The sequence below is a fragment of the Canis lupus genome, chromosome 15 (genome assembly GCF_003254725.2).
Source record: "Canis lupus dingo isolate Sandy chromosome 15, ASM325472v2, whole genome shotgun sequence".
Classification (NCBI taxonomy): Eukaryota; Metazoa; Chordata; class Mammalia; order Carnivora; family Canidae; genus Canis; species Canis lupus.
Window position 1 is genome coordinate 2404985 of NC_064257.1, and position 12747 is coordinate 2417731.

General features: G+C 54.6%; 1 protein-coding gene across 2 annotated transcripts in view; it reads left to right on the forward strand.

Annotated features, from left to right (window-relative positions):
• Positions 1-552: 552 nt before the first annotated feature.
• Positions 553-12747, forward strand: part of RIMS3 (regulating synaptic membrane exocytosis 3) — a 41694-nt gene continuing 29499 nt past the window's right edge. Inside the window, exon 1 of one of the 2 annotated variants that reach the window (XM_025419754.3) lies at positions 553-831. The gene's annotated coding sequence lies outside the window, so the exon portion shown is untranslated. Of the gene's footprint in view, positions 832-2296; positions 2436-12747 lie in introns of those variants that run through there. The other variant, XM_035699010.2, reaches the window with a different exon arrangement.

The following is a 12747-nucleotide window of genomic DNA, read 5'->3' on the forward strand; positions in this document are numbered from 1 at the left end:
GTTTCAGGGTCTCACAAAGTCTTTTTCTTCCCAGCAGGAACTTGGGCAAGTCATGTCTCCTTGTCTCGGCTTCAATTGTTCCACCTGTACATTGAATTTGAGTTTGTAAGCCATTTCCCCCATCTCCCACCATCTGACTTTCCTGGATCCGGTCCAGGATGGAGTAGGGGTGCCGTGGTGCCAGTGATGCCCTGCGAGGTGCCCCGAAGAGGAGTAAGGATGAAAAAGTACAGATAGAAATGGTGGTGGAGGGGGGGACAGGCATGAGGCGGGAGTGTCCTAGGGACGTGGAGAGCCTTGAGGCGTCCTCTAGACCCCAACCCTTCGAGGTCGGTCTCAGGTCCGGTCTCAGGTCTCGTTAGCTTAAGGGGTCGCCTGCAACCGGGCAAACCCAGGCTGGATCCGTTCCCCTGGGTCCCGCCCACCGCCCGAGGCCCCGCCCACCGCCCGAGGCCCCGCCCCTGGCCCCACCCGCCGGGCCGAGGCCCCGCCCCCGCCAGGCCCCGCCTCCCTCTTCGCCTCCCGCCGGCCGGGGCTTGGGCTTTGCACCCGGCGGCGGCTGGGAACCGTGGCGGCTGCGGAGCCGGCAGCGCAGGCGGGCGGAGCGGAGCTGCCCGGCCCGGTGGCGGGCGATGCCCCCGTGAGCCTCTTTCGCCGCCCCGCCCCGCCCCGCGCCCCCACGCCCTCGGAGTCCGCCGCCCGCCGGGGACCGGGCCGCGCCCACCGCCGGGTCCGCGGGGCGGGGTCCCCGGGGCAGCACCTGCCCCGCCTTGCGGAGCCGCCTCGCCCGGCGGAGACCCCTCCCTGTCTGGCCCCTGGCCCCACCTCCGGGTAAGTCGGTAGGCCTTGCTCGCCTGGGAGTGGACGTGGGGAGGGGGCTGCGGAGGTCCGGGGGACCACCGGCGGGGGGAGGGGGTTCCGGCCGCGAGGCGCCACGTAGGGCTGTGAGCGTGCGGGGTCTGGGGGGAGGCGGGGGCTCGGAGGATGAGCAGAGTGTGTGTGATGGCTCTGGGGTGGGGGCCAAGGTAGGAGAGGGGAACGCGGGGTGTTTGAGGAAGCCTGGAAAATGGGGTAGGGGACCCCAGAGTCTTGAGTTCTTTGCTGATTCTCAGAGCACCTGGGCCCTGGTCTTCAACAGCATTGCCTCGCATGGCATTTTTGGAAAGTGCTTAAAATCTCTCCTGGAAAGGGAGCTGGAAGGCAGCCTGCTTTCTCCCTCCTGCCTGTGCCCTGGTTGAGAAGCAGCCACTCTTTCCTCCCAATAAAATACCATTGTGGTGCCCAGCGGACCCCCATTCCCCCCACCCCCCCCCCCCCCCCCCCGCCCCAGCCCATGAAAGAAAAGGGGTGGTACTCACTCCAGCCCTAGGATAGGAAGAGGGGCTTTGGGGCTTTGGAGAAGCTGGGAAAGACAATTGGTCAATCCATGGTGGAGAGCCCAGGTTTCAGGGAGGCATGGCAGGACTCTTGTGGACAACCTGGAGACCCTTTCATTCAGGCAACTTCACTGGCTGGCCTCCAGGCTGTCTGAACCCATGGCCACATCACCTTCTCTAGGTACCCCAGGCCAGAAGAGTGGGTTTGTTCCCAGTATCCTGGGCCTGGAAACCCAGGGAGGGCCCCATAGCTCCTGTGGTCTTGAATGGAGTAAGCAATGCCATACCCAAGGCCAGAGAACAAGGGGTGCTGACCGGCACTGCCCCTTTGGGGCTGGGGAGCCTGGGTGAACGTCAGTGTCTATCCCTAGACCCAAGGGTGTTGTCTGAGTATGAAGAGGAAGGCTGATACTCCTTTGGTCCTGTCCTCTGCCTATGATGCCTTTTTAAGTCTAGGGTCCTTGGGTTTGGGGCCTGAAATGTCAGGGAAGAGGGCCTTTCTGGGCTAGGCCTGGTCACCAGGGGGTTAACCAGCCAGCCCCCACAGTTGCTGCCAGCCACCAATTAGTCCGTAATCAGGCAGCTGCCAACTGTCCCTGGGGACATGTGGGCAGCCTACTGGGACATTCTCTGGTTGGGGGGAATTGGGGAAGGGGTTCATGAAATCAGTGCTTAAGCCAAGCACTATGCCCTTCTGAACCTGTTCAGGGCCCAGAGACCCCTTTCCTGCCCTCAGTGCCAGGCTGCCTGGTTTAGGGACCTCCAGCCCTAGGGTTTGACACCTACTCAACCCTCTGCAGGGTCTGAAGGCAAACTTGACTTCAAACCCAGGCTCTGCCACTTTCTGGCTGGGTCCTATTGAGGGAATCACTTCCCCTCTAGGAACCTCCTTTGGTAAGACAGACGTACCTTCCAGCTCTGCTGGGAGGAGTGAATGAAATGGTGGATCTGAGCTGCTTCGCACAGTGCCTGGCACTCAGGGAAGCTCAGAAGAGAACTGCTGAACTCACTAGCAACCCCTGCGTCAAGGACTTGACGGGACAGGCAAGCAGAAGCCAGGTGCTGAGGACCCAGCCAGGGACCAGGTTCCTTTCCCTCGGGGCATGTGGTTGTGGGCCAGGCGCTGTCTCTGTCTTAACTCTCATGTCTCCCTCCTTGCTCACAGACATTTCTGGTCCCGGACCTTAATTGGATTTTCCTCTGCAGAGCCTGGGGCCAAGCCGCTACTTTCTGGGCTCCCCCTATCCCTAAACCAGGTGCTAAGCTCTGTGGGGTCTCTCGGGGGGGTCTGGGTGATGTCTGCAGCTGCAACAGCAGCTGGCCCTTTAAGGAGGGAAGAAAACAATTATCTGGCCTGGGCATTGCATCAGCTGGAGCCTGGAGGGTCCCTGGGGAAGGGGGGGCAGGCTGGTGGTTGATTTCATTAGTGCCATGTGAGAACTCTCACCCCCGTCTGCCCGCTCCCCGCTCCCCGGCTGCAGCCTCCTCCCCCAGGCAGCCGCAGCCCCACTGCTTCCCCCTAGCCCACCCCAGGAGCTCTACCTTGGAGGACTCTGCGCACCCCTAGCCCATGTCTTGGGCCCCAGGTAGAGAGTGATGGGGAAGTATCTCTCGCATTGGCTTTTTGCTGACTTGGGGTCCAGGGTATACCTCTTGTACCAGCATTTTGCTGACATGGGGAGTGTCTCCCCCATTAGTGTTTGATGAGGGGTGGGGGGCATTTCTACTACGCTGTCATTTTGTTGACCCAGGGGAGGGGTGACTTCACACTGGCTCTCACTGACAGTGGAGCTGCCTTCTGCACTAGGGTTTTGCTGACCTGACAGAGAAGCTGAGCTGCTTTGGATGTGTGTGAACTGAAGGCCCGGGTGAGAAACAGCTGCTCCCTGGTTGGAAGTGAGCTGGCTGTGAACAGTCACAGGGGCAGAGAGGACACCAGGTATCTGGGTCTCAGCCAGACCTGGGTTCAAATCCTGAATTCTCCACCACCAGGCTCTGTTGCCACTTCAGGCAAGTGATCTCAGACTCCTCTGGAACATACGAATGATTTATACTCCTACTGCCCCACCCCCATCTGGAAGGTGCTTGGGGATTAGATGCAGTGACCAGATGCACAGCACCCAGCCCAGGGCTTGGCAGGTGGAGGGTGCATACTATATGGTGATTCTCTTCCCATTGCAAGTTTGGGCTTCTCCCATTTGGAGCTCAAGATGAAAGGGGAGTGGAGAGAAGGGGAGAAGGGGTGCAGGACCCTCCTGCCTCTGTTGCAGGGGGATGCATTCAGACACCTGACATACCGAGCTCCGTGAGCCAAGCAACCCTGCCTCCATGGAGCCTGCATCCTAGCCCAGGATGGTCCAGGGCACCTGTGTCGGTGTGTTGAAAGGAAGGATTCAGGGAGCCTAGGGCAACAAAGCGTTGAGGAGGGCAAAGAAGCAGGGATTAGGGGAAGGAGCCGTGTGTGCTCAGGCCTGGATGATGGTGGGAGGGGCCTGGTATGGTGGGAGAGGGCAGCTGTGGAGGAGAGAGGAGAGAGGGTGCACAGGTGCCAGAGGCCAGACCTTCCTGGTCAGTAGGATCCTCAAGGCTTAGGAGCTATCTGAGGCCAATGGCAGTCCCTAAAGACCTTGAAGCTGAGAAGTCAGGGTTTCATTTCCAGAGAGTGTGGGCTGGGGTCTGTGGCTTTCAGGCAAAACCTTCTCCGAGTGACCTTTTGCCCTCTCACACCCCCTTCCTTGGGTAGCTTGTAGCCGGCCCTGGTGCCCAGGGAGCTGGTTGTTTATGTGGCTCACCCCAGGAGGGAGGGGGCCGGTCCCAGTCCCTCCAGCTCCCTCTCTCTGGGCCTTGTTGACAAAGTTCACCCCTTGGGGCCAGGTTCTCCCTACCTCCCCCAGGAGCCAGAGGGCAAGAGGCAAGGCTTTGGCACCAGGCTGGTCTCTGTTCACATCCCAGGTCTGCAGTTCATGAGGTGGTTTGACGTCTGGCAAGGCACACCCCATCTCTAACCCTCAGTGTCATCAACTATAAAACTGAGTTGATGTTATTTCTATGGGAAAGATAAAATGAAATTCCAGATGGAAATTATAAAACCCTATCTCCATGTCAGTTGGCATTTTTATCTGTTGCTTGGGGCTGACACCTACTCCAGGCCAGGCCCAGAGCTCGGTGGGGGCGGGGACAAGGCTGGTTTCAGGAGTCTGTGGCTGCAGAGCCCTGGGTTAGGACCCCATGTTCGGGGTCCTTGAAATGCCTAATTTTGCACAAGGGGTCCCACATTTTCATTTAGCACTGGGCCCTGCATATTATGTAGCCCCACAAATTGGGTAGGGGTAGGAAGAGGCAGGGAGAGACACAGACCTGCAAATAGTTCCCCAGTGGAGGAGGTACAAGGTGGAGGGCATGACTAACTGTCCCAAGGTGGGCGGGATGTTAATAATAGTAACATTTATTTAGTGCTTACTGTGTGCTAGGTTCTCTGCTAAGTACTTTACATACTCACCCTCAAACAACCCTACGAAGTAGATACTATTATTATTTCCGTTATATAGATGAGGGAGGTGAGGTTAAATTTCTTGGCCCAAGTCACACAGCTATCAAGTAGCGGAACTGGGATTCAAACCCAGGTTGTTGGACAGCACAGTGCATGTTGGGACCAAGGAAGTCTTCCTGAGGAGGAGGGGCCCCCTGATCTGTGTGCTCAGAGGAGAAAGAGGTGCTGTGGGGGAGGGAGGGCTGTCTCAGCTGGAAAGTGTCTGTGCTGAGGCTAGAGGCTTGGCCAGGAAAGGTGGAGCCAAAGCCTGGTGCCTCCTGGGGCTGAAAGAATTAACCTTTGGATCTCATGGTTCTGATTTGCGAAACTCAGAGCTTCTAATCACTCTGTCCCCAGGCCCTGCTGCCACCAGGACTCCCCCCACCTCTCCTTCTCATTTCACTGCCCACTGCTCTTCCTTCTCCTCCTCCTCCTCAGCCAGGTAATCTCACCACTCTCTGGACTTGAGCGGTCTCTTCTAGGCTCAGGCCCTGCAGGTGTAACTGCTTCCTGGGCCACATTTAGCTATCTCACAATCAGCCTGGGGTCCAAACCCAGGTCCCAGGTCCCCAGCTCTGCCTGCCGGCACCTGCTCTGCCTCCAGCATCTCCAGCTCATCTCTGCTGCCACCATCCACCCACTTGCTCAAGCTGGAAAGCTGGAAGTTCTCCTGGACACCTCCCTCTCCCTCACCCCCACATCCCACAGGCGTCCTCAGCAAGTCGTGTTAGCTCTCCTGTGTCTCTCTCCCTGCCCACCGCCCCTTTCCAGACCACCCTCGGCTCCCACCTGGACCACAGCGACAGCCTAGAGTCCAGGAGCCTAGAGTGGGCTCCTTGTGTTTCTCTTCTTGCCCCACTTTATTTCATTTTTCACACTGCAGCCAGAGTGATCTTCTAAAGATAAACGTTTGATTGTATCGTCTCCCTGTGTAAGACCCTTCCAAGCTTCTTGGAACAAACGCCAGACTCTGACGCAGTCCACGAGGCCCTGTGCGATCTGGTCCTTGCCCACCTTTTTCTCTCATCTGCTACCATTCTCCCTCTCTCAGTGGCAGGACTTTCACACATGTTCCTTCATCCTGGAATGCACTCCTCCTCCTGGTGTCTTGTTAACTCCTACTGAGCTTTCAGAGAGATACCAGCTTGAACATCATTTACACAGTGAAGCCTAAAAACCAGAAACGAAACACCGCCCTCCTCCGTAGGACCTGGTACTTCTTCATGACACTCATCACACTTGAATTGCTTCTTCCTTTCTCTTTCTTGCTAGCCTGTGAACTCTGTGGGGTCAGGAGTCCTGTTTTGCCTAGCCCCAGCACACAGTAGGTACACCATGAGCTGTTCGGTGGATGAAAGGAACAGATGAATCATTGTTGCAGCGTCCTAACTGGCCTCCCTGCCTTCAGGCCTGCCTTCTCCAGTCCTTTCTTCCTGTGGCCCCAGGGCCATCTTTCTAAAACACAGAACTGACCCTGTCACCCCCTGCTACTTAAAATACTTCAATAGCTCCCTATTGCTGACAAGAAAGGCCTCAACTTCTTAGCATGGAATTCAAAGCCCTTTGTGATCCTGTGATCCGCACCCAACTGCCTCTCCAGCTTCGTCTTCTCTGCTCCACCCCCCCCAACACACACTTTGAACTTCTGGCAGTTCCTCTAACACGTCAGGCTGTTTTGTGCCCCTGTGGCTCTGCACTTGCTGTTCCCTCTACCTGTAATGCCTCCCCGCCCCTGCTTTGTCCCCCTGGAGAATGTCCTTCACTCTACAGAGCTGGCTCAGCTACCAGCTTTGTTGCAAAGCCCCCAAGGACCCTCCTGGCCCTTCCTGGGTGGTGTTAACCCACCCTCCTGTGGCCACATCTGTACAGAGTCTATATCTCTACCTTATTTCCAGTTGAGCTAAGCTCATCCAGTGCGGGCCCACTGATTCCAGCCCTGCCCCAGGATTGTTCATCTTTGTGCTTCTAGCTCCCAGCTTCTCCTCTGTCTTAATTAGGTCTTTGCTTGTATATAGAAACCCACTTAGTAATAAAGAAGGGTTTAATACCAGGTCACAAGGGATTCCTGAGAACGGAGGGGCAGAAAGATTGTTAGCTTTTGGGAGGCAGGACCTGTAGGCGGGGAGAAATTGAAGCAGCTGCTTTCTGCACCACCTTGCTGGCAGCCTTTACCTTTCTTTCTCCGCAGACTAGGTTTTCTCTGCTTTACCAGATCCTGGACCACCTAATAGTTGCTGTCTTGTGTCCTAACTCACCACCGCATTCAGAGGGGTCTGACAGATCCAGGTCGGAACTTGTATGACAGGATCTGATTGGCTCTGAGTGGGTCAGGTCCAATCAACTGAACCTGCTGGGAAGGCTCTCAAAGTCAGACCAGCCCACCTCGATCTTGACCCCCTTGGAGAAGGGTGGTGGTAGGGAGGGTCTTTGTTGTCTGAGCAAGTCCGTTAAAAGACATCTGCTAGGATCCTTGGAGGGCCAGGGTGCACCTGGCCCCCAACCTTCCATGGATGGCAGGTGGAGAAGACTGCCCAGGCATTGTGACTTAAAGTGGGAGGCTTTCCTGAGGCAGCAATGCCCAGGGCAGGCTCTGAAGAGCTTGTCTGTCGTCATCCAAAGGCCAGAGCAGAGAGATTGGAAGGTGACACCCTCAGTTTTCTCACTTCTCTTTGGAGTGGGAAGAGAAAGAAGAGGAGGGCTTGAGCAGACAGGATAGTTCTCCTTCTCCAAATCCTATTCATTCTCTAAGATGGAACTCATATCCTCTCCTCAGTGAAGGACCATGCCATGCCTACCCACCCCAGCAGCCATTTTTTACTTGAATTAATTCTATTCTTTGTACTTCCCTAGTAATAAGTGGTTTTCAGTCTTTACTCTGTGCCAGACTCTCTGCGCATGCATTATTCCATCGAATCCTTATGCCCCATATAACAGGTACTATTATTATCCCCATTTTACAGACAAAGAAACTGAGGTTCAGAGAGGCGCCATTATTAGATTAAGAACACGCAACAATATAACTCTAGAGTAAAAGCTCTTACTTGCCTGTTTGCCTTTGGGGGTTGTGAGGGCCTCATAGGCAGATGCAAGTTTATCATTTTACCTCTACTCCCCACTGCCTAGCAAGGGTCCAGCCCAGTGGTAGGAGCTCCAACAAGAGCTCCCCCAGTGATGGGAACAGATGGAGGCAGGTAGCATAGAAAAGGCATCTGGGCGGGAGTTGAGGACCTATCCTGTGTAGCTATGTGACTCTGAACAAATCTCTTAATCTTTCAGAGCCTCTGTTTTCTCATTCAGAAATGGGGATGATAATTCCTACTGTGTAGCTCATACTAGAGGGTGGCTGTAAGGCCAATTTATAAATAGGAAAAAATTGAGCAATATCTAAGGATTGTTATTACCAGAATGGACCTTGGCATCGAGGCTCCAGCTAGCCACTGTGCCCAAGCTCCTACAGGAGGCGGGCAAGCCTCGAGCTTCTCACTGTGGGGAGTAGCACCTTCAGCAAGACCTGAGGTGACTTTCAGCGGCTCGTGGACCTGTCACTATGTAGAATTGGCTCATGTGGTAAGAAAGTTGGCTCCCTTTCAACTCTGTCAAGTCCAAGGTTGTCCCAGGGAGAAAGTGCCAGTGTGTCTTTAACAACTTACCAACACTGCTGCCCTTCCCTTTATAATGAAGAGGTCTTACTGGCAACTCCATGTAGCTAAAATTTAATATTACAGTTGGCTTTTACTGTATTTATTTTACCATCATTTTCTATTTGCTAAAAGCAATAATAGGGGCGCCTGGGTGGCTCAGTCAGTTAAGCATCTGCCTTTGGCTTAGGTCATGATCCCGGGGTCCTGGGGTGGAGCCCCGCATCGGGCTCCCCACTCAGTGGGGAGTCTGCTTCTCCCCCTCCCGCTCCCCCTGCTCACGCTTTCTTTCTCTTTCTCTCTCTCTCAAATAAAATCTTAATTTTTTTTAAAAAAAGCAATAATAGCCTTTGCATTTGTAGTAGTAACACAAAGTTTCTATTTACAGTAAATGTATGTAAGTTAAAAGTGTCAATTTCAAGACTATAAATAAGGAGTAGTGCAGAGAAAGGAGATTTGGCAGAAATCGTTGAGGGGGCACACAGTGTTATGTGGATAATGCACAATGGGGAAGAGATATGGGGACATCGGGACATGGCCTGTTGGCCTAGATAATATCGAAGTGCCCTTCCACCTGCCTGGAAAATCTGGGAATCTCTTCCTGCTCTGCCAGCCTGCTTCCTCTCCTCACCTCGTGCTCTGTCTTAGATTTCTTTCAGAAAATCTTACCATGATTATTCTGCAGGCAGGAGAATTTGTGCCACTCTACCCAACCCTGCTGGAGAGAGAGGCTCCAGGATGGGGTTAGCATGTGCCCTTATCTCTGAGACAGCTCTTGGGCACTCCTGGGAAGAGCAGGAGCTGCAAACTCTACAGTTCTCCTGGTCCCCACGCACAACACAAACCTCAGGGCCCCCTGAGGGTGGGAGTCCCAGGGCGTACAGAGGCTGTGGGAGCTGCAGGTGAGGGCAGGGCCATCCCTGGAGCCTCATGCCCCAAAGCTTGGAGCCCCTGGACAGCAGAGCCGGGGAGGCTTTGAGATCTCAAAGGTCCCCTCTCCCCTGCTTCCCCCTTCCCACCCCTTTGTGCTGCTGTCTGCCCCTGGTAATTGGGCAGCAACCCTCAGAGGCCTCAATACACACAAAATTTATCCAGAGGACTCAACACCAGGGCCAGTCAGGAGGGATAGAAGTCCTGCCTGTCTCTTCCCCAGTCCCATGTCCACAGTGGGAGGGCAGCCCTGGGCTCCAGGAGGGTGGGGGGCCTGGGTAGTGTGAGGCATGTGCTTCTGTATCCATGGTGAATGCCTGAGGGCCTCTGTGAAGGTGTACAGTGTGTGTGTGTGTGTGTGTGTGAGAGAGAGAGAGAGAGAGAGAGAAAGTTTATGTGTGATGAAGTAGCTCTGGGTGACATGTCTGAGGCACTCAGTATGTGTGTGTGCACACACAGCGTGTGATGTGTGTGTCTGTAGTAAATGTATTTCGTGGCATATACCTGAGCTACCCTGCGGGAGTTTTTGTGCAGCATGTGGGTTTGTGCAAGTGTGGCCGGGTGTCTGCGTGCAGGTGGGTCTGCGGTGAACTCCTCTCCATGCGGTGTGTGTCTGCGAGGCATATCGTGTGTGCTGGGTGTCTGGGCGGCTGGCTGCTGGGTGTGGTGTGCGCCTGTTGGCCTGTGTAGCCGCCGGCTTTGGACAGCGCGCGTCTGGCTGTGCGGTGCGGCTGCGGGTCCCTGCGCCCCGGGAGGGGTCCGGGGCTGGAGCGGGCGGGGCATGGGAGCGCACCCGAGGGCGGTGCTGTCGGAGCCGGGGGAGGGGGGCGGCGTGTGCTGGGCTCCCGGGGAGGGTCCCCAGGGCGGGTGGCGCCTTCCGGCTGGTAACCCGAGCCCCTTCCCCCGTGAAATATTGATCAGGCCCCCGGCGGCCCTGGCGCAACAGGGGCGGGGGGCGGGGAGCGGGGAGCGAGCTGGCCGGTCGCTGTCCGTGGTGCTGCCGGGGGGGGGCGGTGTAGCCGGAGCTCCCCGTTCACCAACATCCTCCGCCGGGCCCCTGCCTCGGAGCATGAGCTTGCCTGTTCCTAGGGCCTGCGACTCAATCCCGCCACCCCTCCTAGGAAGGGGAACAGGGAACAAACGGGCATTTTGGGGACCCAGTATCCCCCAGGGCTAGAGTAACGATAGGGCTGGGTTTGCCTGGGACAGCCGTAATGTACACCTGTGGTCCCGGTGTGATGGTTGGTGAGGGTCTCCGCTCACTCTCAAAAGAGCCCTAGTTGGGTGATAAATTATGCGCTTTGCGGCAATAAGGTTTTGCTCCGAAGACCTCTACTCCCACCTTCTCTGCTCTGCCCTGGGAGGTCAGTAGGTTCTGAGGTGTGCACATGTCATGTATGTGTGTTTGCAAGCTAGGGGATCGTCCTTACTGTGTTTGGGCTGAACTGGAATAAGTGCTTTGGAGCTTCAGCCCCCTTCTCCCCCCCGGGATCCTGCTAAAGTCCAGACCTACTCCAGGGAATCCAGTCCTCTTCTCCACCAATTCAAATCCTGCTTTCCATTCAAACAGCGCCCTTTTTTTTTTTTTTTTTTTTTTTTTTTTTTTTTTTTTTGAGCCCGGGCTTCACATGCCCTCCTGCATCCTTGGCTGGGCAGGCCTTTGCTTGGTTTTGATGTCACAGTATGGTAGGGCCTCCAGGTTGGCCATCTGTATACTCATGGTGTCTTCTCTGCCTTCTATGCTGATTCTCCCTGCTTCAATGGATTCTATTTTCCTCTTACCCCTAGCTGTGAGTATTACCGCTCACCCTTTGCTCACTCTGTACTCCCCTCTGGGCATTCTCTTTCCTCTCCATACCCCACTTTTCCCTTCAGGGTATGCATCCAAATCCTGCCTAGTCACAGTGCTCTCCTGAGCTCTACTGAATCTGCTTACCTGCCCAACGCCTCTCTGTGGGAGTTGCAGTATTATGTCAGACTCATCACATCTAAGATGGGACTTATCTTCCCCTTAAGCCAGTGCTTTCCTCTGGGACCTCAAGCTTTGCTGATGGTGCTTCTTAGTCTCCACCCTTCGTGTAAGTCACTTTAGATTCTGTTTTTTCCTCTCCCCAACTTTGTCCCGTCGCTAACTCCAAGCAACCCCCCAAGCCTTCTCGTGATTCCTAGCCACCCCTTCCCTCTTCCCATCTCCATTAGCTGAAGCAATGCAGCCTTCTTATCTGCCTTTGACTGTTCTTCCTTCTGTCAGGCTTTCTTCTGATTCTGCACTCAGTGTCAGATTGATCTCTGTAAAACATTACATCTAAGTCATGTCAGATTTCACTCCCTACAGGATTAAAGCCAAGCTTCTTAACCCTGCATTCAGAGCCCTTCATTGGCTGTTCCTAGCCTACCTTTCTAGCCCTCCCTTCCACAACTGTACCTGCCTCCTGTTCCAAGTGCACTGCTCTATTCACTATCCTGTGAACAAAGTACTTTCTCCCTGGACCTTCCCAGGCAGTTCCCATCTCTTCCCTGCCACCTCTACCTCTCTAAATCCCACCTATCTTTTGAGGTGAGGTACTCTGCAATGCACTTCCCAATGTGCCTTTTCTGGTCTCCCTATCCTGAAGCATTCACTCTTACAGAACAACAAGAATAGACCAGCAACAGTGGGGTATTGCCTGAGACCTTGTTAAAATTGCAGTCTCAGGTTCCACCTGGGACCCATGGGACTGAAATCTGCATTTCTTTTTTTTTTTTAACAGTTTATCTTTTTTTAAGATTTTATTTATTTATTCATGAGAGATACAGAGAGGGAGAGGCAGAGACACAGGCAGAAGCAGGCTCTATGCAAGGAGCCTGATGTGGGACTCGATCCCAGAACTCCAGGATCATGCCCTAGGCCAAAGGCAGGCACGCGAAACCGCTGAGCCACCCAGGGATCCCTAAAATCTGCATTTCAACAAGATCCCCAAGTGATTTGTGTAAATATTCAAGTTTGAGGGTACATTCATTAAGGGTAGGATTTTGCTTGTTTGGGAATGGTCTTCAACCAGAGCTGGTGATGTTCTCAAGCGCCAAGTCTAGCAGCTCCCATCAGGTGACAGGTACCACATCTGGACAGATCCTACAAGCTACGGGAAGGGGTAGATGGCTGAGAAGCATGCATACATTGCTTAGATCCCTCTCACCTGGAATCTACTCCTCCCAAGGGCCCGGGAGCTCAGGCTCTATAAATCTGACTCCAGAAAGCACTCTAGCGACACAAGAAGGAATCAATTAATCAATG